The sequence below is a fragment of the Symphalangus syndactylus genome, chromosome 1 (assembly GCF_028878055.3).
Source record: "Symphalangus syndactylus isolate Jambi chromosome 1, NHGRI_mSymSyn1-v2.1_pri, whole genome shotgun sequence".
NCBI classification, from domain to species: domain Eukaryota; kingdom Metazoa; phylum Chordata; class Mammalia; order Primates; family Hylobatidae; genus Symphalangus; species Symphalangus syndactylus.
Genome location: NC_072423.2, coordinates 147,565,604 through 147,592,035, shown reverse-complemented (window position 1 = coordinate 147,592,035; position 26,432 = coordinate 147,565,604). Strand labels below are relative to the sequence as shown.

The 26,432-nt window shown below is 36.8% G+C and overlaps 1 pseudogene; it reads left to right on the top strand.

The window, feature by feature from the left end:
• Nucleotides 1–22,242: 22,242 nt before the first annotated feature.
• LOC129489286 (zinc finger protein 654-like) lies at nucleotides 22,243–24,644 on the top strand (annotated as a pseudogene).
• Nucleotides 24,645–26,432: the final 1,788 nt, after the last annotated feature.

Genomic DNA, 26,432 nt, shown 5'->3' with positions numbered 1-26,432 from the left:
TGCTGTCTGAAAGATCCTTCCTTGCCTATTCATCTGCGCAAGTCGTAATTTAAGTGAGCATGTGGTATTTTCTTGGAGAGGACCAGCTTTTCTCAGTTTTCTTCTTGTGTATGTTTGGAACTCCAATTTTAGTTTTACTGGCTGCCTAGGAATTTTTAGGACTGGCTTGTAGTTTCTTTAATTATATAATTTAGTCAAAAACGTTGCTGATGGTTAGTTTCTGATTAATTTCATATGTTAACGGTCATAGTAAAGATATCACACGGATAGATTTTTAAGCCTAAAAACATTTATTTACTTGTCTCTTCTGCTTTTTCTCTTCCCCTTTCTCCTAATATAATGGTGATTTCCTTGGAGCCGTCTGAAAATAGGCTGAGGGAGTAAGGTAGTAATTTTAAACTGATTTTCAGTTGTTCAATGGACTCCTATTATCTGGCCTTTATTATAGGTGAAGGCTTTTGGGGCCCAGATTTGTCTCTTCCCCAAACTACCTTTTCAGAATCACTGTAAAAACTGTCTTTATCAATATTCCGAGGCCCCAAGTTGCCAGATCCTAGTCACCTTGGGTTTCTGACCGTAGGCTGAGAAAAATCTATCTAAAAACTGAGTTCTTTTCAATTTCAGCATACACTTACTAGCATTGATGTTAGTCACTCAAATTGAACTTTGCTAAAAGTGCCAAGAAACACCCAATACATACCAATTTTGTCGGGTTTTCCCCATAGTTTCTCTTAGAGTTACAAGCTCTGAGGCACACGGTTTTCCCTATGAGGATTTTGTATAACACCCCAAAATGCTTTCCCATGGCGTAATAAGGGACACTAGTTTGCCTGCAGACACTTTCTTTGTTTTTGCAACTGACTTGTAAGTGATGGCTAGCTATTATTGATCTTGTTCTGACCAAATTTTTTATTTGTTATAATATATACGTACTATAAAGAGACCTAAACTTACATTGACCTAGTAAGATAAATATGCATTATTTCTCTCCTATATGGTCTGGCCAGAAGTGGTATGAAGATGACCTTGTGCCAGGGGCCCAAGTTCATTCTGCAACATTCCTGCAGTCCCTCTAAGATGTTGACTTTTGCCACGTAGTGCAGGATGGCCTGTAACTTTTCTATTCCAGCCAGTGACCTGGTCTGAAACAAAAAAAAGAGAGGGGAACTCTTCCTTTAAGTGACATGGCTCAAAGGTTGCCCAAATCACTCATGGTCACACCTCATTGACCAGAAATCAGCCATATATTCACACCTAGCTGCAAGGTAGTTTGGAAAATGTAGTTTTTATTCTGAATGAAAATCCCTGAGATACAAAGCAATTTTTGTAATGAAAAGGAGGACATAGATAGTGGATGAAACATAGCTGTTTCCTACTTTTTCAATTATTGCCATGAAAAATAACAGTAGGAACAAGCAGTAGCTAGAAAAACTGAGTTTGTACTGCATGTTGATTTGTATATTTTCTTGACACTATTTACCTTTGAAAGCTGATTTGTCTTTTTTCTTTTCTTTTTTCCTGAGACAGAGTCTTGCTCTATCCCACAGGCTGGAGTGCAGTGGCATGATCTTGGCTCACTTAAAAGCTGATTTTTCTTAATCCAAACTAGTTTTAGTTGGTCTCTAAGCTTATAGTATCATATAAATGCAATACCTGGTATAAGGATACTTATTTCAGTGGTAACATTTAAAATTAGACACTGACAATTTATTATCATTCTCTATTTTTCTTTTTCTTTAAACGTTACTTTGATACTCTAGTTTCTAAAGAGATGCACAAATGTTATACACCTAAGTATTTCAGTCTGACTTAGCATGTCAGACATAGATGAAGATGTTTAAGAAGTAAAACAGAAAATAGCTCTTACAGAATTGATTCTAATTTATGTTAACTAATAAAGCAATATTTTAGAGCCAGAAATGAGTAATTCGAACTAAAATCTAAAATACTATCTATATGTAACCTTCTTCATTTCAGCCAAGGAAATTTTGTTCCACTCAGTGTCCATCGTTTGTGGCTGGTAACATCATTAACTTAAATGCTTTCCCTCTCTTTGGCCATTACGTTATGAAATCTAATATTGGAAATAGAATATATCATTGTGAATTTAGGTCACATATATCGTAATTTGATTGTATTTGACTTTCATCGTTTATAATTGTCAATATTTTGTTTGGAGATTGAAAGCACTTAAAATACCTTATGGTTAGTTTCAGTAGGGTGCTCATTTTACTTAAAGATCTAAATATAACTTCTCAAAATTTTAGCGGAAACAAAGATTGAAATTAGGTGTCGGGTGGTATAGATACTTACAAATCTCACGTCACTCTTACAACAAATTCCAATGAATTATAAAAATCCAACTTGCTTTTATTGTGATTATGTTTTACATAACAGTTTACCTCACCCAAACCCCACAGAGTTTAAGGTTTCTCAAGGATCCTCATAAGATCAATTTAAAAAGGAAGCAAATTTTCTTAACACATCCTGGCTTGGAATCGATGTAATTTTGTATTACAAATTAGAATTTAAACCAAGACACAAATTGTCCATTGGCTACCATGAGCCACAGATGTCTCGAAGATACATTTTGTTTAGCCAGGACAATATTTTAAAAATAAAATGCAATCAATTGTCAAAGTTTAAAAAATTAAATGTTATACATGAAATTTATAGTTGCAGCTTTTCTTTAAATAACAAATGTTGATGTTTGGCCATGTAGGGTCCCCATTTCACATGTGCTGAGTAGTGACTGTTCTCTTAGAAGGGGCACGCGTTTTCTGGCTCAGTTCACTAATATTGGTCCCTTTTTGCTTGTGAGTGCTCTACATCAAGCCAGCTGGAGCGCCACTTGATGGAATCTCAATAGAATTGTGCTGTGGTTTGAATGTGTCCCTCAGTGATCGTGTGTTGGCAACTTAATCCTCAATGCAACAGTATTGGGACGTGGGGCCCTAATAAGAGGGGATTAGGTCATGGATGGTGTGCCCCCATGAATGGATTAATGTCATTATCTCTCAGGAGTAGTTTTCTCGAGAGTGGGGTTCTTATAAAAGTGAATGTGGCCCCCTCTTACTCTCTTGCCTTTGCTATGGGGTGATGCAGCAAGTAGACCTTCACCAGATGCAGGCCACATGACCTTGGACTTCACAGCCTCCAGAGCTGTAAGAGATACATCATTGTTCTTTAAAAATGACCTGGTATATGGTGTTCTGTCACAGTAACATAAAATGGACTAAGACAAGTTGGAAGAGGGAGGAGATAGTTGAGGGCAAGCAATCTAAGTAGCTAAGCCAGCTCTTTACTGAGATGTCCAGCAGCTCCCCAATGCATCTTCCAGTCCATTCTTCTCTGAACTTCTCTCCAGAGCTTCCACTCCTGTCACTCTTTCATCCAACATGCCTCCTTTGGGGCATGCTCTGCCAGAGGGGATAGCCTGGGCCTGTGTCCTTTCAGTGCTTTTGGATTCCTGCTACTGCTATAGTCACCTCCAAAGCTTGTTGTCATCTACTTCATTGAAAGAGATAAAATGTGAGTTTATTATTTTTCTTAGCAGAAGTGTCTTTGGCACAGAGATGGGATTAGACATAGAATGGTGATGAGTCCCATGATAAATTGTAAGGGAATTTTGGAGTTATAGAAAGCAGTCAAATCCTGGGGAAAGAATTAAAACTAACCTGTCTAATTAGGTTGAAATGTTAATTCTACTTACCAAGTACAAGTACAAAACTAGGGTTAATTATAGTTAGTAGCCATCTTGGTTAACTGTTGGATTGTCATGGTATCAAAGTGCTTGTTTCAAGTAGCCCTTATTTTTAGAAGGTGAGATTTCATCACACTAATCACAGTGGCATGCAACTTAAAACATTTGAATCATTTATTTCTGGAATTTTTCATTTAATATTTTTGGACTGTGATTGACCTTGGGTAACTGAAACTATAGAAGGAAAACCACCAATAAGGTGGTACTAGTGTATCTGTGATTTTTGTAAATTAAAAAAGAAAACATGTGAAAGATGATGGAGAAAAACATAAAAATGAGATACGATTAAGAAAAAATAGAAAAATAGGAATGCCTAAATTTGGGAGAGCAGGCAGAAAATAAAATGTGGCAAAAATTGAAGACGGAACTTGTGGAATATGCAACAAGTTACAAAATCATCACCTTTTTTGTTATTATGCATCCCAAAGCTTAAAGATTGATGCATCAGTGCTACTACTGTCAGGGAGCGATCCGGTGCCCAAATTGTTTTGCATAATGCTCTACGCCTGGATACTTCAAAGTCTCCGGAGTATGCAGATTCTGCTCATCATGGCTGTGTCTTGCTTGTTATGCTATTTGTAACTCCAGTCTTGTTATTTCATATTTATTTACGCATGCTGAGGCACATGAATCAGTCCTGGACTCCAATTCTGTCAAAGTTACTTTGAATTAAGTTTTGTTCCGTAAATTTGTCCCCATCCTTCTGGTATGTGATGTGTTTTGTTTTCTCACGTTTGCAACCTTCATCATTTTTACTGGTTGCTTCCATTCCAGATTTGGAAATACAAAAAATAGTGAATGAAAATGGTCTTCATATTTTAATCCCCATGGAGCCTCACTTGTCACTGATCTTCACCTTCAAATGCTTCCTTTGTCTGAGCCATTTGTCGGTGGACTCACTCTCCTATGTTGCAAATAGTGCTTGTTGATCTTGGAGATTAATCTTTGCTGGGTGATGTATTTTTGAAAACTCAATGAAGTTCAGGTACTATAATTTATGACTGTGGTTTACTTCAGTTAGATATGAGATATTAGTCCTTCATAAAAATGTCAGCATATGTGTGCTGCAAACTTGTCTGTCTGAACAAAATTACTTTTCTATTAAGCATCTGTTGCTTTTCCGTGTTGACTCCATTTTGGTCTACAGCACCTCAGGGCATTTATTCTTTCTATTGTTCATTATTTATCCTGGGGTAATAAATAGTATCAGATATAATACAAGAAAGAACATCATATACTATTTATTGCATACATACTGTATATAATGCTCTCTATGCATATATAGTATTGGATATATATGTAAAATAATATATATCCAATACTATATATTATAGTACATACATAAAATATATATTTAATACTATTTATTGGTAATATATGGTAGTACATTAATATAGTACTGATATATATAACAAAGTATGGTAAATATAAAGTATAGTGAATAAAATATAATAAAGTACAGTATTGGAGATATATATATATGTAAAATGTATCTTACATTCTTTTTTGGTTCAAAATCCTTAAGTTAAAAGGTAGAAAATCTGGATTCTAGTTATTGTTGAATAATTTATCTGTTGTCCAACATTGGGCAAATTCCTTGCCCTCACTCTACCTCTACCTCAGTTTCCTCATCAGTGAAATAGGCATAATATTAACTGCCAATCCTCTTGCACAGTATTTTTACAATGAAAATACCAAGTATATGGGAAAAGAATTTGAAAGTTTAAATGGCCTATACAAGTAGTGTAATAGTATTGTCACAGGCTAGCAGAGTAACTAGTACAGATATTAGGCATAAGTGTTAAATGAATTGCTTATATATTCAAATTACTATTGCTTTTTATAGATTTATACAGTCAAAGGGAATTTTATACTAATGTTAGTCCACATGATACTTGCTGGGACTTATATTAGTAAACGTCCCAGTAAGGTTTCCATTCCCTATTAGTGACAGATTGGGAGTAGGATTTAAGACTTCACTCCTGACCTGGCTATTTAAAGCATGCCTTGTAGACCAGTTCTTTTCATTGGTGTGCATACAGTGTGGAATATGTTTAGCTTTGCTAACAATCACTGCCAATTTTAATGCCCGTCAGTGAGAGAAGCAAAAACTTTTTCGCCCTTACGTTGATTCTGGGTCAACGGACTGTGGAGAAAGAAAAATCACTCCATTCAACTACCTTGAACTTTTAAAGTTATCAGAATGTTTTCTTGAGGTTTAAGCTTCATTTCTTGGAATTTCCAACCTTCTCCCTTTCCAAATTTCCTCATACCTTCAAGTCCAAAATCCTCCCCCCAATTTTTGCTGATGTTTATTTAGGGTTGAAGTGCAATTATGTTCTCCTGGCTTCCCTGCCTCCTGAGCTCCGGCTTCTACAGGTGGAGCTTTGCTTCTACAAAACCCCAACGTGACACTCATTTACAAAAATAAATCTGTTGCCAAATATTCGTCAGGGTGATAGACTTTACTGGATTTTTTTAAATTTTTATTTTTGGTGAGGGGACTACTTAAAGTAAGGGGTTAATTGCATAGCTTGCAGAGTTTTGCAATTTTGCCACCCACTTTTTTTTTTTTTTTAACAATGTTCCACTTCTTTTATTGTGTATATCTCAGATGATCTCAAGAATTCTGAAAGCTTTTCTATGTAATTTTCAGGGTCATTTAGTTCTCCCATAGCAAAACTTGGCAAAACCCAGCAGAGCCACAGTTTTAAAGTACAAAATTGGCTCATTTCATCAAGGTATTTTCAATGTGGTTTCTAGGAGAAATTCTGGTATCACTTTTTCTAAGTAGCATTTCTACATTTCAACTCATAAGCCATTGCTTTTCTGTAATTATACCAGTGCAAGTTTTCTTAAGCTTTACGGGCCAAAGTTGATCACTTAAGTCTTTATTTTGTCAGTAACAGCGTACGCAGAATGAACTGTATTAAATAATAAAGCTGCATGATTGATTCAATCGAGTAGCTCACCAATGTCAAAAAATGATACTTTTTTATATGTGAGTGATCCCTTTTAAAATGGTGGGTACTAACATTTGCAGAGGTTACGTATTTCTTGTCTGTACTTAAAGAGTATGTCTCTCCCGCAGGTTTAACAGTAACACTGTTAATCTTACGCTGAGTAATTTCTGCTACATGCCTATTTCTGAATCAACTATGATCAGGTGTGTAAGATTAGGCTGATTGATTTAGGTCAGTAAATGCCCATTATTGGATTGGAGCTTGAAGTCAATTGCATCCAAACCATATAGGTTAGCGTAGGAGAAATTAGTTCCCGAATGAAATATCTTCAGGCTGGTAGGCTAATATTGAGTATTGTTTGTTATAAACCAGATTCATCTTTCACCTTTTCTAGAATGCCATAAATGTTGTTGCTGCTCACTGTATATTGACATCTGTCTAATATCTAGGTACAAATGAGGCTTGTAATTCATAGCCAGCTGTGGTTGGTTGAGACCTTTCTCATGACTAGTTCTGCCCAATAGTTTTTTTTTTGACCAGGTACTTTTAATGGAAGTGATATGTGTCACAACTGGGCTAGACCATATAAATGTCAATGTCAGACTCTTAGGAGTTACTTGTTTTTCCCTCCTGTCTCAGCATCAGGCATAGATCCAGGTAGTAACCAGCATCTCAGAGTAAGAGCAATGAGAAAATATTGAGCATAGCTCCCCACTGACCTGTGATGGACATGGAGAATGGATAAACAATAAAATATTATTGTAAGCTACTAAGACTTGGGAATTGGCTGTTATCACATTGGCCTGTCCTAGCCTACATATAATACAGATGCACCCTAACTTAAAATGGGGTTATGTTCTGATAAACCAATCATAAGTTGAAAATGTCATACATCTAAAATGCATTTAACACACCTCACTATGAAACATCATAGTTAAGCCCAGCCTACCTTACGTGTGCTCAGCACATTTACCTAAGCATACAGTTGGGTAAAGTCATATAATACAAAGCCTGTTTTATGATAGTGTTGATTATCTCATGTAATTTATTCAGTATTATAGTGGAAGTGTAAAACAGAATGGCTGGGTACTTGAAATACAGTTTAGACTGAGTGTGTATCACTTTTGCACCACTGTAAGGTGAAAAAAAATACTGCATCAAATCATCGTTAAGTCAGGTACCGTTTGTAATTGAGATTTGGCCTGGCACATTGCCAGCTAGAGAGCCAGGGGCTACATTTTCCAGTCGACTCTTAGAACCCTATGACTGTTTTGGCCAACATAATGAAAAAGGATTTTATGTATGCAACTTCCATATGACTTGTTTGCAAGGATATCTATTCCTCTTGGTTTCTGCTTTCTCCTCAATGCTGGCTGGAAATGGCAATGTCCATAGTAACCCTGAAAGCTTCATGTTGAGGATGGCGACCCACAACTTTGGTGCATGAGTGACTTAATTGATCGAAGGCAGCCTACTAGGTCAGTGCTTTATATGAGAAATATATAACTTTTTTTTTTTTTTTTTTTTTTTTTTTTTTAAGACAGGGCCTTGCTCTGTTACCCAGGCTGGAGTGTAGTGGTGTGGTCATGGCTCACTGCAACCCTGACCTTCTGGACTCAAGCAATTCTGCCTCAGCCTCCAGAGTAGTTGAGACTAAAGGTGCAGAGCACCAAGTCTGCCTAATTGAAAAAAAAAAAAATTCATAGAGAAGGAGTCTTACTATGTTGCCTGTCAGGTCTCTAACCCCTGAGCCTAAGAGATCCTCCCATCTCAACTTAAATTTCTGTATTCTTTAAGACCCTGCATCTCTGGGTCTTCATTGAACTAGTCTATCATTTAGTCCAACAAATATAACAACCTGAACATATAATCAGCAATAATTTATAGATACATTTATATTGTATTCCTACCCCAGGGATTACAATATAAGCAGAAAATTTGGCCTTTACTTTTATTATGTAGTTCATTCATTCATGTGTATATTCTATGAATATTACAAAATTGCTACAATATGGACGGATGATATTTAGTGTGAAGAGAGATAATAAAATCAACAATGCGTGGTACTTTCCATGGAAGTGCTTATCATTTAGTAGGAAAGGTAAAACATGTAAATAGTGTGAGAAAACTATGAAGCAGAATAGAGTCAATACATCATATGGTGCATTTTGAAGGCAGTCAGACACAAAGTGAGATAATGAATTTTGACTCTGTGCTAATTATATGATGTTGAGCAAAAGACTATAATACGCACAGTGATGACTATTTTGTAGCATTGATATAGTTATTAATCATGTAAGTTGCCTAGAAAAGTTCATGGCAAATAGTAGTCACTCAATTGACATAGCTATTATTAGTCGTAATTTGAAGATGTTTACATAAGTAATGACGTTTCAAAGAAAGGATACAATTATAAGAGGTAGCAAAATTAGAGAGAATTTTGTATGGGTAATTGGAAGAACACCAAAATTTGAAATCAATAAAAGATTTTTCCCAAAGGGAAAATAGTTGATTTCAGGCAGAGTTAAACAGACATGTAGGAGAACAGCTTGAAGTGTACGTAGGATAAATGGGGCATGGATGGGATCAGATAATGTGCAGCAGAAAAGATAAATGTTAAAGAGAGAAGGATGGAAGTGTATCGTTACTCTTCTCTCATTGCCTGCGTACAGCAGAGCTAGGGATTGATCCCATTTTGGGAAAATTTGAAAGATATAATTTACGGGTGACTTTTTGGAAAAAGAACCCATGATTAGAAATACAAATTGAGGCAGGTAAGGAAATGGTAAACTGGATGTATGTAATCCATTGTATCCCTTTTCCGAGACAGCAATATGATCCCAGGAGAGAAAGCAAATGGTATCATCAATTTTTATTATAAACTCACTAATGACAGATCTCTTGGCAAACAAACCAATGGTATTTGCTAGCAGGAGAGTAACTGTCTTCTGATTGTTTTTCCCAAGCATAAACCTCATTCTCTAGGATTTCATGAGGTCAAACAACATGCAAGCTCCACCTCCTGGGTTCATGCCATTCTCCTGCCTCAGCCTCCCGAGTAGCTGGGACTACAGGGGACCGCCACCACGCCCAGATAATTTTTGTGTCTTTAGTAGGGACGTGGTTTCACCTTGTTAACCAGGATGGTCTCGATCTCATGACCTCGTGATCCGCCTGCCTCGGCCTCCCAAAGTGCTAGGATTACAGCTATGAACCACCACCGCACCTGACCAGTTATACTTTTATGGGGCATGACTCCAGGGAAAATTTCCCGTTATCTATGTAACAATCTGAATATAAAAAAGTGATGACCAGAGTGCCTGCTTCTGTGCACTGTAAGGAATGTGACTGCATATGTCACTGGGTGAGCACATGTGTTGATACGGTACCAGAACACATCTGGAAAACTACATTGGAAGCCCTAATACTTTCCTTGCTTTTCTGAGACTTGTGATTGCTTGGATTCCTTAAATTATTAGTAAAGCTCATATAGGGAAATTCAAAGCTTCTCTCTGAAGGATCAAGTCTAAGTCTGTTGAAATGAATTGGCAATTAACAGATTAATAGGAAAAAAGGTGTACAGTTGTATTACTGTGTATAAGCATGGGGGAATACAGGAAAGTGATATCCAAATAACTCAGTGAAGTACAGATGCTTATATGCTCTTCCTCATGGGGTGGGGGAATGAGGAATGTAGGTAATTCTTTTGAGGGTAAGTAAATGATTATTAGCGAGAATAATTGGACCTCAGAGACAGAAGTGAACTTGATAATGGGATTTCAGAGAGTGGATGGAAGGCAATTGTGTTCTCTTTGGCTGGTCTAGTCTTACGGTAGATAACAATATCAAAGTGGAGCCTCTCATAGCCTTTGCTGAATTTCAAGAGTCTTTAATTTAAAATAACCAGCATACCAGGGGACTAATTTTGGGGTAAAATTTCCTGGGCTTTTGTATTTGTTACTGAGTAAGATCTGTGATTTGTGTGTTTGATTTGACAACATGATCTTTCATGTTCTCTCTGATTGGTGTATTGAGTAGGGTTGTATTTTAGATCCATAAGTCACAATAGCTCATATATGTCTTATTATTTTTGTAAGGAAAAGAAGAAATGGGGGCAACTATGCAGGCTTGATGCCATGTTCACTGCCTGTCAGCCTTTGTATGGAAAGGTGAAAATCCAAGGCATAGTTACTGGAATGAGTCTGATCAGTGGAATTGGTAGGAAATCGATATATCTGGGGAAAATGGCTAAGTGGATAGACAAGGAGTCACAGGAAAAATGGCAAATTAAATAAAAATTCTATTCGCTGGCCATTGTTAAAAGCCCTTATAAAAGCGAGATTTCTGAGAGGAGGAGGTGATAGGTGGAAAAAATAAGCTCAGACCACATTTTCTAGTTCCGAATAGTTTATTATGCCTCTTTGACAACTAGGAAATATGTTACTTTCACTAGCAAATTACTCAATGATGCCACTGGTTACTCACAAAATTATAAACACAGCTAGAGACCAGGTGCAGGTAACGATGGAATCTCAAAAGGATGCTTTCTGTTCAAGCATTAGGACACTGAAAAGCAAAATGTCAGAAAAGCCTGGGAAACAATTATTGACATGTTACTGCAGAAATAGCAATCAGGGGAATATGCTGATGATGATGTATATTGCTGAATGGAAGTTATTATTTGTGCTGATGACTAATCCCCAAGTGGCTGCAACTACTTATGAGCAAAGGCCTCTGGATGGTCTGACATCTAATAAGCTGCAGTGAATAAAGGCATGGGAGGTTCCCAGTCTCTCTCTTAACTCTTAAAGGGCAATGGTACTTTTGCTTGATCTATACTCTCTGAAGAAATTTACTCCCTTAATTAAAGGCTAAGCCATGAAAAAAGAAAAGATTAACTGAGAGGCCAAGATCCCCGTGCTTCTTCTCTGCAAGAGATCTTAGACTTGGTGCAATGATAAGGTTAAGATGTGGGATATGGGGTGTAAACAAAACTTTCTTAGGATTGTTACCTATGGAACTTTAGCCCAGTGTAAAGTAGATAGGAAAGTCATTTTTCTCAGTAATGTAGCTTAGGAATGTCAGCCCAGTGTAAAGTAGTAAGGAGGGTAATTTTTCTCTGAACGGCATGGAAGTGAACCTGAGAGGGTTCCCAGTGCTGCTCAGGCAACCATGGTAAGGGTAGAGTTATGAATTGGAAAGTGTGATTGTATAAGCATGGTCCCCTTGCCTTTTTATGAATGCGAGCTTGGGAGGGGTACTTTGTGCAAATAGGGAATGTTACCCTTTACAAGGAGGATATCTGCTAAATCTTCCTCATGTAGTTTTAATTGGCTGTGATAAACAATCTTTAGAAGCAAGACTTCCTTAGTAATAAACATGAAACAATAGATAATTCTGGGAGGGAAACAAGAAATTGCTGCTCTCATTAAGAAATGGTTGAGATGCGAATTTTGATTCGTTTATTTCCCCTTTACTTGTCCAGTGTGGCCAGTACTTAGAGATGGCAGTGTTCAGAGGTGAATACTAGACTGTGGTGGGTTAGACAAGGTGATTCCTCTGATTGCTTCGGCCGTACTGGATACGGTGGAGACTATACAGGAAGTGCAATAGGCCAACAAAGACTGGTATGATGTTACCTTTTGGCAGACACATTTTTTTCCATGTCAGATTTGGAGTCCAGCCAGATACAGTTTGCAATCTCATAGAGTGCACATTGGCCTATATGCGCTGTTTCAACATGGAGAAATTCAAATTCTCAGGCATATGGCTGCAATCTAATAAGGTAGGACTTGAAGTTGAAAACCATTAGAGCAAATGAGAGCACAGCACTGCCCTGAGGGCATGATTATCACTTAGAGGAAGCCGCTCTGGAAGACAAATGGAGGCTGGCTGACATTTCCAGTTAAAATTGAAATGTCTGTTAAATTCCTGGAAATTGTGAGGAATAAGACAATCAAGGCCATCCCCCTAACTGACACATTTTCACTGGCTCTGCCGAGAAAAGACACCTGGACACTAGCAGGGCTATTCAAATGTTGAGAACAATTATCTTCCTTTTCTGGGAATCCTGATGGCCCCTCAAGTCAAAGGAAGTAGAAAAAAATTAAATAGAGAGTAATGAGCAGAAATAAACATGCAGAGGTTTGCAGAGGATGGTGGTGCAGGCAGCCCCACTTTGTCCTTACAATCCACGGGTGAACATAATGTAGATCAAAGTCTTTGGCAGAACTCAAATAAGGCCAAGACATCTTGGGTTTTGAGTTTCTAAGGTGTCTGAAGCATCTGTTCATTATAGGCTGTTAGAAAGCAATTGTTAGCTTGTTACTAGGCAGTGGTGAAAATTACCCACACGAGAGAAGTCTGAGGTGAGAAATATCAACCATGTCTTGGGTGATGTCAGAGCAATTTGAATAGGGATGGAGAAGCCAGCAAAATTCAATTAAGTGGAAGCATATTCAAAAGTGTGGTAAGGCGGAAAGTACAGGAGGCATTGGTCACATATACAAGGAGGTTGGCTTTATGCGACCATGGTCGTAAATATACCTGAAGTCTATGGATTTCCTTAAAAATGTCATATACACACATTAATGTCACGTATACATGTTAACTCTGTATATAATACACATTAATGTCACATACACATTAACTCTCTGTATATAGTGGGATGTGTCAGAACTGAAGTGGCTCCCTCTGCAGGTGATGGGATTGCACACTTTGCTTAGAAGTGTCCTATGTGAATTTGGACCCAAATGTAAGGAGAAAGTCCCTAGGCAACTTAATGGAAGGTCCTGGTAATCCCCTTGCTTCATCTCTGTCTCATAACTTCTTACATATTGAAATTATTAGTGAAGTAAGGTATCAGAATTGTAGAAGTCTGACCTGATTGTGCGATTGCATGTTACCTCACTTAAGAAAGAAAAGCTTTTCCTTTTTTTAAGAAAAGTGTCTTAGTCTTTTCTGTCATAAACGAAGTAGTTTTAAAAGAACAGAAACATATTTCTCATAATTCTAGATGCTGGAAACCAAGATGAAGGCCTCAGCAGATTTGATGTTTTGTGAGAGCCCACTTTCTCACAGATAGTGCCTTCTAGCTGTGTCCTCACGTGGTGAAATGGTCAAGACAGCTCCCTGGGACCTCTCTTATGAGGGCACTAATCTCATTCATGAGGGCTCCACCCTCAAGACCTAGTCACTTCCTAAATGACCCACCTCCTAACATCATCTCCTTGGAGGTTAGGATTTCAACTTATAAATATTGGGGTAACATGAACTTTCAGCAAAAGATAATCATAACACCTTCCAAATCTGAAAATCTAATGAAAATCCAGAAAAATGATACAATACTTTTGTTAGTTGATGTCAGACACACTTCTGTGACACTTTTTTTTTCCCCGCATGTTTTCTCTGCATCCTCTATAACTGCTCGTAACATTATAATCTTGAAGGATCATTTGTACAGGAAGAGTAGAAAGATAATTCTGCCTTTTCTCTAGCATATTTTTTGTGTTTTTGTTGTTGTTGATCGTTTAGACTAGGGGCCCATAAAAAATATTTTGCTTAGAGTTTTACATTTCTGAGGACTAAAAATTCTTAACAAAGTGTTTCTTGGTTTTCAAACCTTGTTTCTTCCCCACGTTTATATTTTGATTGGCAGTAATATAGGACATCTACATGTCTTCTGGTCCTGCACTCCTTTCGTGACATCAGGAGAGTCAGCACGATGGGCGGTAGAAGTATTCCTGTGAGCCATTCTTGGGCTCAGTGGCTGGCAATAACTTACCTACCTATGATACTGACTGTCAACTGCACAAGCGTACCCCCACTAAGCACAAACTGAATATCCTGTCCGTTCACCTTTCCTTGAACTGGAATCCCCAAAACCCCTGCAGTCATTTCAACACCACCTGATATGAGAGTTAAGTGTGAAAAAAAGGAAGTAGGGGTAGAAAGCACAGCGATCATAACTATGTTGAAAAAGAAAAAAAATCATTATTTTTGTCAATTTTTTATATGATGTGTGAGCACAGTGCCAGGACCATTTCCAGGGTCTTTGAGGAAACCCATGCAAGTGAGGTGCTCTGAGTATTAACCTACAAAAACTTCATAGTAATTCTGCTTCTGAGTGGGGCCAGATTGTGAAAAGATTTGACTCATCAGGGGAAGCTGGGTTTCATGGAGTCAGCATCTAAAATATGCAAGGGACATTATTATGATCAGATAGTTTAGGTATTTAGAGAAATGTGTGAGCCAAAGATATGTGATATGGATAAATGTGCTAAAATGACCAACTCAGTACTCATCGAACTGTCTTGTTATCATATCAAATCTCTTCAGAGAAAAATATCCCATCTTGGCAAGGTTTTCCTAGTAATGGGTTACTGGGGGATAGAAAAGTTATGTCTAAGAAGTAGGATCAGTTTCACTAGGGCCAAATACATTAGCAATGCATTAAATCATGCTCTGGCTACATCAAATGGTTATCACGTTCCTAAAGCACCACTGAAGGGATTCTAGCTCAATCTGTCATCAAGGGTATCAGATATTTCAGACTTTTCAAATCCAGTGCCCTCACTGTGATTGATTTTGTATCCTGTCAAACAAGTCCTCCAACATGAACAGGCTTCTTCATTTGAAAATCGGGGTGTGTTCAAAACATGGTCAAAATTTTTGTCCTTTGTCAGTTGTGGTCAGGAAAAAAATCACTCCTGTGGCTGAGAAAACGGAAAGAGTCATGCTGCAATGGAAGAACCAGCCCTAGAGTTTAGTTTGCCTAATGATTTAAGGCAGAAATTTGTGCTGAACAAGAAATGGAAACGTTGAGACGTCAGTGGAATGCCTACCCCTTGAAACTGGAGACTTGGCCAGAACAGAAATCCTTAGTCCATTTATTTCGCCACTCAGTGACCCTAGGTTAAGTGTGGACCAAGACACATCTGGGTTGAGTTGATGAATCTTCCCTATTCTGAGTCAGAGACCTGTCCATTCGATTTCCAATTATGCCTTTCTATTGTATATCTTAGACATTTCAAATTTACATCTCCCTCTGAACCCCAGATTTTCTTGACTTTTCAAAGGCTCTAAAATGTGTTCCCCAGTTTATTTTTCCCACATCAGTAAATTCTCCTACCTCCAGTTGAATGCCTAGTTTTGTGAGCACCCTCCCCTCTACCTCTGTCTTATTGTAACTCTCTTATTGTTCATGTGTTTACCATAGTAACCTCCTCACAGACTTCAAATCTTCATTTCAAAATACAAGCAGAATAATCTTGAAAAAGCAAAACAGAAGAAAGAAAATTTAACGGTTAGTCACCAATTTAAACTTATTTAATGGTTTCCGCCAGAAGCTATCAGGAAGACGTCCAGTTTTCATAGTGGTCTCCAAGGACTCCTATGTTCTGGCCCTTGCCAATTTTTCCAGCTTTACTGTCATCCTTGCACCATCCCAGTGATCCCAAAAGATTTGTAATTTGCTCTTCTGCCTCCATGCCTTGGCATAGCTTTTCATGACATGGAATGTTCTCTCCCAGCTTCTCTGCTCCAAGACTAACAATAAGTCATTCTTATATATATCTCTTCTTTATGTTTTGGATTAAAGTGTCCTATGCTCTAAGTATTTGAAAAAAACTATTTAATATAATCTTATACTAGAATAAAATTGTGTTTGTCTATGAGACTAGAAGCTATCTTATTAATTTTGTATTCCTAGTACCCAGATCATTCCTGAAATATGTAAGCTATTTAAAAGATAAATGCATATTCAATAAATGAGTCACTTTGGCTGCAAATAATACAGAAAACCACTCAGACACTAAGAGATTCCATTTAAAAGAATAATCAGATATTTGTAGAGAGTAAAGCTTACTGAGAAAATCCTATAAACTCAGCACAAATGTGATTGTTCCCAACTAATAAGACAAAAGATAATCATACCAAATATTAAATATCTTTGCATTTGAAATTTTGAGTGACTATAGACAAATACTATGTTATATTCATCTAGGAATGCTTGGAACTGTAAGTCCAAACTGATTATATGAGTGTTACATCAGAGGAAAGCAAAGTAAGTAGAATCCATAAGTGAGAATCTGTATAATCCATACACATAGGGTCTCTGTTAGGTCAGAGCCAATAAAAAATGGAATGAAGGATATGGAGTTGAGGCACATTTGGAACTGGTGCGCATTTGGTCATGGAAGAGGGTAAACAGTTTACTAAAATGTTCAATACCTACAGGAGAAGACAATGTCAGGGCTCAGAATTACAATCATGCACCCTTACTTGAGATTATATGTTTCACAGTGGTTGCAATCTCCTTTATCAAATGTCTAAAAATGACACTCCACTTGATGGCAATTGGACTCTAAAAATGTTATTAATCAAAACCTAGTCTGCGTTTAGTGTTGTTTTAAAATGTCATTTTAATTTTGTATTGTCATAAATAGAAACATAACAGTAGTATGTAAAGGTGTGCAAGATGCAGTGGATCCGTTTATTGACAATATTTGGTGCTTACATGAATTCATGGGTCCCTTGCAGTGCCTAAAGTGATATGTGCATTACAGATGGGAAAGATATTTCTTTCTTTCGAATAATCATATTGGATACCCTTGAGGAAAGTACTGTTAGTTCAGTTTTGTAGCATATAATGTTTTCTTTAGAAGCACCATAGTTTATCGTAGAAATACATGTTTTAATATGTTATGGAATAAACTAAAAACCAGGTCACTTATTTAGCTATTAATCTGCCCCCTCTAAACCTTTAATAATTATTTTATAAAACATTATATAAATAGACTTTAAAGGAAGAAATTAAAATAGGCTTTTTAAATGTAAAAGATGGCTCGTGCCTTTAATCCCAGCACTTGGAGAGGTTGAGATAGGCGGGTCACAAGGTCGGGAGTTTGAGACCAGCCTGGCCAATATGGCAAAACCCCGTCTCTACTAAAAATACAGAAATTAGCCGGGTGTGGTGGTGGTCGCCTGTAATCCCAGCTACTGAGGAGGCTGAGGCAGGAGAATCACTTGAATCCGAGAGGCGGAGGTTGCAGTGAGCCAAGATTGTGCCACTGCCCTCCAGCCTAGGCAACAGAGTGAGACTCCACCTCAAATAAATGAAAATAAATAAATGTAAAAGAAACACTAAGATGTGTAGATCATTAATCTGTTAAAAGTCTAAAATAACTGTTGTTTTGTATGACCGTGACTAAATCCATCTATAGTTTCTATGTGTGTGTCCAAATTTCTTTTTAGAAGCTTATTGAATAACATGGGGCCACAAGCACAGCTGGATTTCTAATTACATAGGCAATGTTTCTGCCTTTACATTAGGTTGCATCTGAAAGTTAATTGAGCATGAAGCTTTCTTAATTAATCCCATATTGATAGGTTAATAATCTAAATGCACGAGTAGACTGATTATCTTAATTTACCACACATATATCCCATAGAGCTAAAATTGTTAGCCTGTAATGTTGATTTTTCTATATTTTAAAAGATAAATTTAGACCAGTGAGGAAAGGCATCAAAACCTAGTCTTAAATTGATTGTGTTTATAAAAACTTTGCCTCAGGTGTTTTCATAAACCTGAGTCTGCACAATTTTTAATTGGAAAAACACAATCTAGGACATTATTGAAAAGCAATGCTTTTAAAGTAGCCATAATTGACACTAGATCCTTATTACTAATCTTATGAAATCCAAATACGCATATCTACTAACCATATTATTTCAATAAGCCATCTCATTCTCTAGTTTCATCTCTTCATTTTCAATTACTCTTCCTTTTCTAACCAAATCAAGTTTTTTTTACTTGAACATCTATTTTTATATTTTGAACTTTAAATTTCATTCTAATTGAAATGTTTTCCATGCACAAAGTAAAACAAAAAAAAGTCATTAAAATTTATTAAATCTTAGCCCTCCTTTTGTGCATTGGAGCCATGCTTAACAACTTAGCTCCTGCAATTACCCTTCCCTGCACTTTTGCCGGGGCTGAGAACACAATACCCCAATATATGATACCTTGGTATACTATTTTCAGCTGAAATTGTGAGGACAACAGAAGCAAGATGGTCACTGTCTGACCTTCTCTTTCTCTTTCTCTGAACTTTTACCTCCAGTAAAGCATGGTCGTAGAAGAATTTTCTGATCTACCTTGTTTGAAAGTAGGTTGTAAGACCCGCATTCCAGAGGGATGCAGCCCTACACCTGGAAGCCATGAAGAATCTGGATAAACAGGCCTTGCTAAATTAGTACCATTAGAATACTCTACACCCTTTAGTCCTCCCATCACACTTCTGCATGACCACCTGCAGAAATAGTTTTCTCTAGATATTTAGGACTTCATTTCTGAAGGCTCCAGTGTCACATAAAATTTTAGTTAAATATATTTTAATGATTTTCATTTGTTAATTTGTCTTTTGTTATTGGGGTGTTAGCCATGAGTATTGCAATGAGTGAGGAAAAGGTATTACAGCTCACCCTTGAACAATGCAGAGAAGAGGGTCACAGACCTCTGTGCAGCCAAAAATTCACATATGACTTTGACTCTCCAAAAACTTAGTTACTAATAGCCCATTGTTGTCTGGAAGCTGTACCAATAATATCAACAGCCAACTAACACACTTTTTGCCTGTTCTGTGTATTGCATGTTGTATTCTTAAAGTAAGCAAGAGAAAAGATGTCACTAAGAAAATCATAAAAAGGGAATATTTAATGTTCATTAAGTGGATCATAATAAAGGTCTTCCTCATTGTCTTCATACTGAGTAGCTGAGGAAGAGGAGGTGTTGGTCTTGCTGTCTCAGGAGTGGCAGAGGTGGAAGAAAATCCACGTATAAGTGGACTCACAGTTCAAACCTGTGTTGTTAAAGGGTCAATTGTCCACAGCTTCTGGGAAGTAGGATGTTGAAGTCTTTGGGTGGCTGTTACTCTACATATCAAACACTTGAAGCAATAAAACAATTACCAAAGAAAAATATATAAAGCAATAGCTTCAAAGACACTGAACATAGGCAATGGATAACAGTGATCTCTGAGATATAAAAACAAAGGAGGAAATAATGATTTTCCCAGTATTGACAGTTTCCAGGCCACAGAACAAGCAGGGAAATCCCAGGCAAAGCCTGAGTTGAGGAGATGGAGTTAAGAGTCCTGGGAGATGAAGGTTGCTAGCATCGACAGGACAAAGTACCAGAGAAGAGAGAAGTACACAGACAACTCCAGAGATCTTTAGACGTCTCCTTAGGGAATTCAGCTGAGTGACAGAGAGTGCACTACCCCAGCCTTGGGAAAGAGCCGTCAGAAATGATTAGGAGTAGCAGTGCCTGGCTTTCACATAGGGTCAATAGGCATGCCCTTTTTCAGGAGACTGACAGGAAGACGAACATTCGGGTAAAATTAAGTTTCTTGGCTCAGTAGGGAAGAATAATTAACACTAGGCTGAGTACTGCTCAATCACATCCAACAAATCTTAAAAACATAACCCAAACTCATCAAACATTTTCCATTTAACTGCAACCCCAAACAAAACTCAAGAACATTTATAGAAATACAAACATCTACCACCTACAAGTTGATGTTCACGTTATCTGGCATTCAATAAAAAATGACCCAGGCGTAAAGAATAGCAGGAAGATATAAATCCTAAAGAGGAAGAAAACAATTAAAAATGACTCAATGAGAAAAGGTGAGACAAAAATACAGTGAAGATTTAGCAATCTTCATTATAATACATTAGTTTCCATTATAATACAGTGAAGATTTAGCAGTCTGCACAATTTAGATTGCTAAATCTTCACTGTATTAGATTTAGCAATCTTCACTGTATTAGATTTAGCAATCTTCACTGTATTAGATTTAGGAATCTTCACTGTATTAGATTAGCAATCTTCACTGTATTATAATGGAAACTAATGTATTATAATGGAAACTGTCTAAAATGAAACAGAATTATTACAGCTAGATAGGAAGAATAAGTCCTACTATTCTATACCACTTTAAGATAACTCTAGTTAATAGTTATATAGTTGCAAATTGCTGGAAGGAGGATATTGAATGTTTCCAATAAAAGGAAACAAATATTTGAAATGATGGATGGGTATGCTAATCACCTTGATCTGATCACTATACCTTATACGTGTGGAAACATCACTATGTACTCCTATGAATATGTACAATTACTTGTCAAATAAAGACAAAGCAGAATAATTAGCTAACAGATCAACATAATGACATATATGTAACTGGAGTTCTCAAAGTTGAGGGTGTGTGTACAGAAAATAGATTTAAACAAGTAGTGACTGTTGACTTTCTGAATTTGGTAAAAATAATAAATCCACAAACAGAAGAACCTCAGCAAAGTCCCAGCACAAGAAACATGAAGAAAATGATACTGAAACATGTAATCAAATTCCCTAAAAGCAATAATAAAGATAAATCTTAATCTTAAAAGCAGACAGAAAAATGACACATTATATACAAAAGAACAAATGTAAAAATATGTCATTTTTTTGGGGGGGGTGGTCAGGAACAAAGCAAGTGAGAAGAGTTGAACATCTTAGAATACTAAAATAAATTTTAAAAATGTAAAAACTTACCAACCTAGAATTTTATCTCCAGTGAAAATATCTCACAAAGCGAAGGCAAAGTGAAGACTTTTTCTGAAATACGAAAGCTGAAACAGTTCCTTACTGGCAGAGTTCCACCCTGAGACCCATTAAAGAAAATCCTTCAAGAAGAAGGAAAATAGCAAAATTGAAATACAAATCTATACAAAAGAATGATACCACGGAAAACGGCAATTACATGAGTAAATGCTTGTATTAGTTTTCTAGGACTGCTGTAACAAATCACTTCAAACTGGGTGTCTCAAACCACAGAAATTTATTGTCTCACAGTTCTAGGGGCTAAAAGTTCAAAACTGAGGTGTTGACAGGGCTATATTTTCTATGAAACATTTAGGGAAGAATTATGCCTTGCTTCTTTGTAACTTCTGGTGTTTGCTGGCAGTTCTAGTCTTCCTCAGCTTGCAGATGCATTACTACAATTGAGGTCGGAGGCGGGATACCACTCTGGAGGTGGGGCTTGGACACTGGAGCAAATTGAGGCCTAGTTAAAACAGGGATGAGGTGGAAGAAGCTCTTCATAAAACATGCCCACCAGTGTGCCATGTCAGTTTACCATTGCCATGGCAAGACCTGGGAGTTACCACCCTTTTCCGTGGCAATGATCCAACAACTCCAAAGTGACTACCATTTTTTTTTTTTTGAAATTTCTGCGTAAACTTCCCCTTAATCTGCAGGCGATTAAAAGTAGGTATAAATATGACTGCAGAACTGCTCTGAGCTGCTACTCTCTGCCAAGGGGAGTAGTCCTGCTCTGCAGAAACAGTCGTGGAGCTGTAACACTATCAGAGCTGGAACACGGCTGCTTCAATAAAGCTGTTTTCTTCCACCGCTGGTAACCCTTGAATTCTTTCTTGGGGAAGCAAAGAACCCTCCTGGCCTAAGCCCCCATGGCCAAGCTCCAATGTGGGGCTCACATTTGATTGGATATCCACACTACTTTAGGATGGTAACTTCTTAACATGACATCTGTAGCAATCCCATTTCTCTTTCAGTTAAGACTTTAACATATCATTTAGAGGAATACAATTCAACCCATAACAAGACATACGGATTTTTTTCTTATTCAAATTTCTTTAAAAGATAATTGACTTTAAAATAATGTAGCTTGGATTTATTCTACTTCATGACTCCAGGCACTCTGTTAAATAGGTATAATTGTTTCTATGTTGAAGTTATTTAAGTTTAAAAAGTATATATTCATCGGTGCTATTGTTTCATTTGATTTGGTTTTAATTGAGCTCTGGAGAAAATCTAACCAGTACCTACTTCACTGATGTGAACCTTGCATACTGTAAATTTATTAAGATCACAGCATTTAAAAAATTCCTTAAAAATAAGTTGTTCACTCAAAAATATGTAGCTAAACAGAATAAAGTATTAACAAACTAAATCGAGAACCTCAGGAGTATAACAGATTCCATGCACAAGAAAATGCTCTGCCTCAATGGTTTGCTTCTGTTTGTGACGGAGAACTTCTGTAATATACACACAAGCTGTGAATGAGGAATTTCACATACTTCCAGGTAAAAAAAAAATGTGAAGTCAGACCTTAAAATACCAAATGGATTTTTGTTTCTCTGAACGGTCTCTGTCCCTACAGATTTCATCTCACAGTGACTACATTTCATTAATTAGAACAGGAGACAGGAGGGTAAAGAGGGTATTTTTTTATTTTGTCGTTCGAAAATCATAAAACCTTGCAATCATAATGCTCCTGTGTACACTGCCTGCTAGGGATTATTGCCTGATTGCCTTCTGCTACATGCATTAACACTACCACCCTTGAAACACACACACACACACACACACACACACACACACACACACACACACAAATACACATCATGGAACTTTTGGTTTAACCACCCAGCCATGGTTTTCGGGGTCATAAACCTTTTAAGTCAAAAGCAATCACCAGTACGCTAGTCACCACCCTCATAAGAGCAGAGAACCCCGTGGCCTGCATCAGAATATGCCTCTTCCATGCTCCATGGACTCTTGGAAAAAGAGTTTTATTACTTATTTCCCAGCACCTGGAAATGGTGTATTTTAATATCACTTTCAATATCACAGAACCATTTCGGTCAAAGTGCCTTAAGAGATTGTATAGAACAAAAATGGCCTAGAAGGGCTGATTTCACAAAAATTAATAAGATAATAAGAAAAGACAAAGCAAGGATTAATGCAGAATGGAAATAATTAGGCATTGATAATGCTTCTGAAATTATTGTTGAAACAGCAGTAGCTATTTGGAATACTAGTTACAACTTAAGCCTTGAGAACAGTTAAAATCCATCTACATCAGCTGGTGATTTAAATGTGCGGCAAACATTAATGAAGTGGAGCAAAGGAAAATGCAAATTTCGTCAAAGGCAATTTGAAGATTCTCAGCATTTTATAGACCACCTTAATAGACATAGCTATCCAAATGTGTATTTTTGTTTGCTTTTTAATTGCAATGAGTCATTTAAGCTGCCCTTCCAGCTTGCCCGGCATACAAAAAGTCACAGGATATTTCAGGCTGTGTAGTTTTCCAGAATTCCATGAGCTTTTGGAAGATCTTCCTCTGCTATATGAACATGAAGCTCAGAACTCTTTAAAACACCAGAATAGTCTGCACAACCCAGTGAGACAGTTCTTCGGGATGTTCATACAGACTCCAATCCTAATCGTCAGGAAAAGGATTCATCTAGTAATGAGAAACAAACCATTAGTCTGTCAGTTTCTCCTAGCAAATCAAGGAAAGATTCTACAGAACCAAAGACATGTATAGGAAGTATGGAAAAGAAAACAGTTTAGTTCAGAATGGAAATGAACGTTCTGATGACAGTGTTTCAAATATAAGCTTGATAGACCAAAAGATGGCTGACATAGGGCCAAATTTTGAAAATAATTGTAGTAGTCGTGATTTAGTTAATGGACACAGTGAAACAGAGCGAGCACCTTTAGTTTTATCAGATCCTGCTTTGAAAATTGATATAAACAGAATCAGGACAGACAATGGTTCAGTTTTACCTAGTGTTGTACCACAAGAACACAATACCTTACCAGTATCTCAGGCACCTTCCAAACCAAATATGACAAATGAACGTAACTGATATGGCTTAATTTTAACAAAACCAGTTATCTTGATGAACAGTCTCTTAGTAGGCCCAAACATGGAAAATTTCTGACTGATACCTGTTCTCATCAAGATAACATGTATAAGAAATTAGTGAAAAGATTAACATGTGGCAAATGCCTGACCGCATACTGTCATGCAGAAGCACTTGAGGCTCATCTTGACTGATAAAAATGTTTCAGAAAGTTCTGTCAATCAAGCAGTAGTGTGAAAAAAGCACTATAAAAACACATCAGTTTGCTATTTCCCTGACGGCCTTAATTTTAGAGTGGTCTCGGATTACTAAAGATAAGGACAAAACACATTTTCTAGAATGAACTCACAGAGGAGATGTGGTGGCTTAGACTTTAGAAGGGTTATTATAAAACTCCCAAAGTACCAGTTTTCCAGAAAACCACATTTAAAAAAGTTTATGATGATTAATAGCAGCAGCATGTTCAGTTTTGCTTATATGAGAAACATATTTAGGCAACTAGTCAGAAAACCAGCGATGGCCATACAGAAATGGAAAAGTTAACCCATTTTTAAAAAGTGTGTGTGGGGAGGGGGGCTGGTTTACAATAATTATCAATTTAAAGTATTTTCTACAAATGGGGTTTTGTTGTCACGTGTAATCAGGTTACATCCTCTTCCTTCTAGTTGAACGTGGTTTAAGGAACAGCTGCTCTTTGGTTTGTGATTTGATTTAGAAACTTATACATTAACTTACCACAATGCTATCAATTACATATTGTAACTGATTTCTAGATGATTAATTAGGTTGAAGTTCAATGAATGGTCTGTCAGCATTGAAAATTAAAAAACAAAACAAAAAAACCACAGTGCTTTACTAATAAGCTCTTCATAGAACCTCCCATGAACCACTTTTGTAGTACAAATTAGTTACATTTAAAGGGCAGCAGTGTCAATAAAACAAAAAAAAATGATAAGTAACTCTGGGGAGAGATGAAAGGTGCCTAAGACCTTTACAGGCTTTGTAGTTAGTTGAAGGAAAACACTGAATTGCAAATTCTTCACTGTGCATAATGGTAAAAGCACACTGGGATATTTCTATTTGTATATGTTAGGACATTGCTTGATGATTCATAGCAAGGTCCTTTAGACATTAATGTGAGTTATCTAAGTACAGTCCTAAAATAATTGGCTCAAAAAATCAGCTAAGAATCAGGCTGAGAATTCATGCATTTTATTCTATTAGAAGAGGTAACTCCAAAATAAGCCATACTACTGTTTTTTTATTCATTAGTGATGAGTCTGGTCTGAATAGTAATTTTTAAATGTAAAAGGAAGTATTTACACAAAAATTTGCACAACAAGAACCCAATAAGAAACACATTCATGCATTGTTTTTGTTGGTGGTAAGTTATTTTCCTAAGGAAGATTTTAACTTACTATTTTTTAAAATACCCTCTCAGATGTTTTCCACTTGTCCATTATTAAAAGGAAGATGTGTAAGGACTTCCTTTTAGCTAATAGTATGTAAATCTAAAACAGGGATAAAAAGAACAAAAAGGCAAACTGTTTCAAAATAGATCTCTTAGTGCCCCAATGTCAAATATTCCAGTTATTCTACATAATAAAATCTTCGTTCAAGGCACATAATCTCATCAGACCCTATTATATTTGAACTTCTTGAATGAGGCTACTATGGAAGTGGGGAATTTCTTACAGGTAGCATCCGTATTTCATTAAATTAGAATTTCCAGGTCATGATAGATCAGATGTTTTTTTGATTTCCCAGTTTTATTAGTTTATCATCAGCATTTACTATGCAATGATGATCATAAGTCCATTCCAAACTGAAATTTGTTTTTGTTATGTGCCCTTCATTAGGCTGTGGAATTTACATTTAGGTAACTAAATGCATCTCATAACCAAATTTTAAAATCGTAAGGTCAGCTAAAAATTTCTATTTCTTGATGCTAAAATGTAATGATTTTTATTTCAGTTCATTCT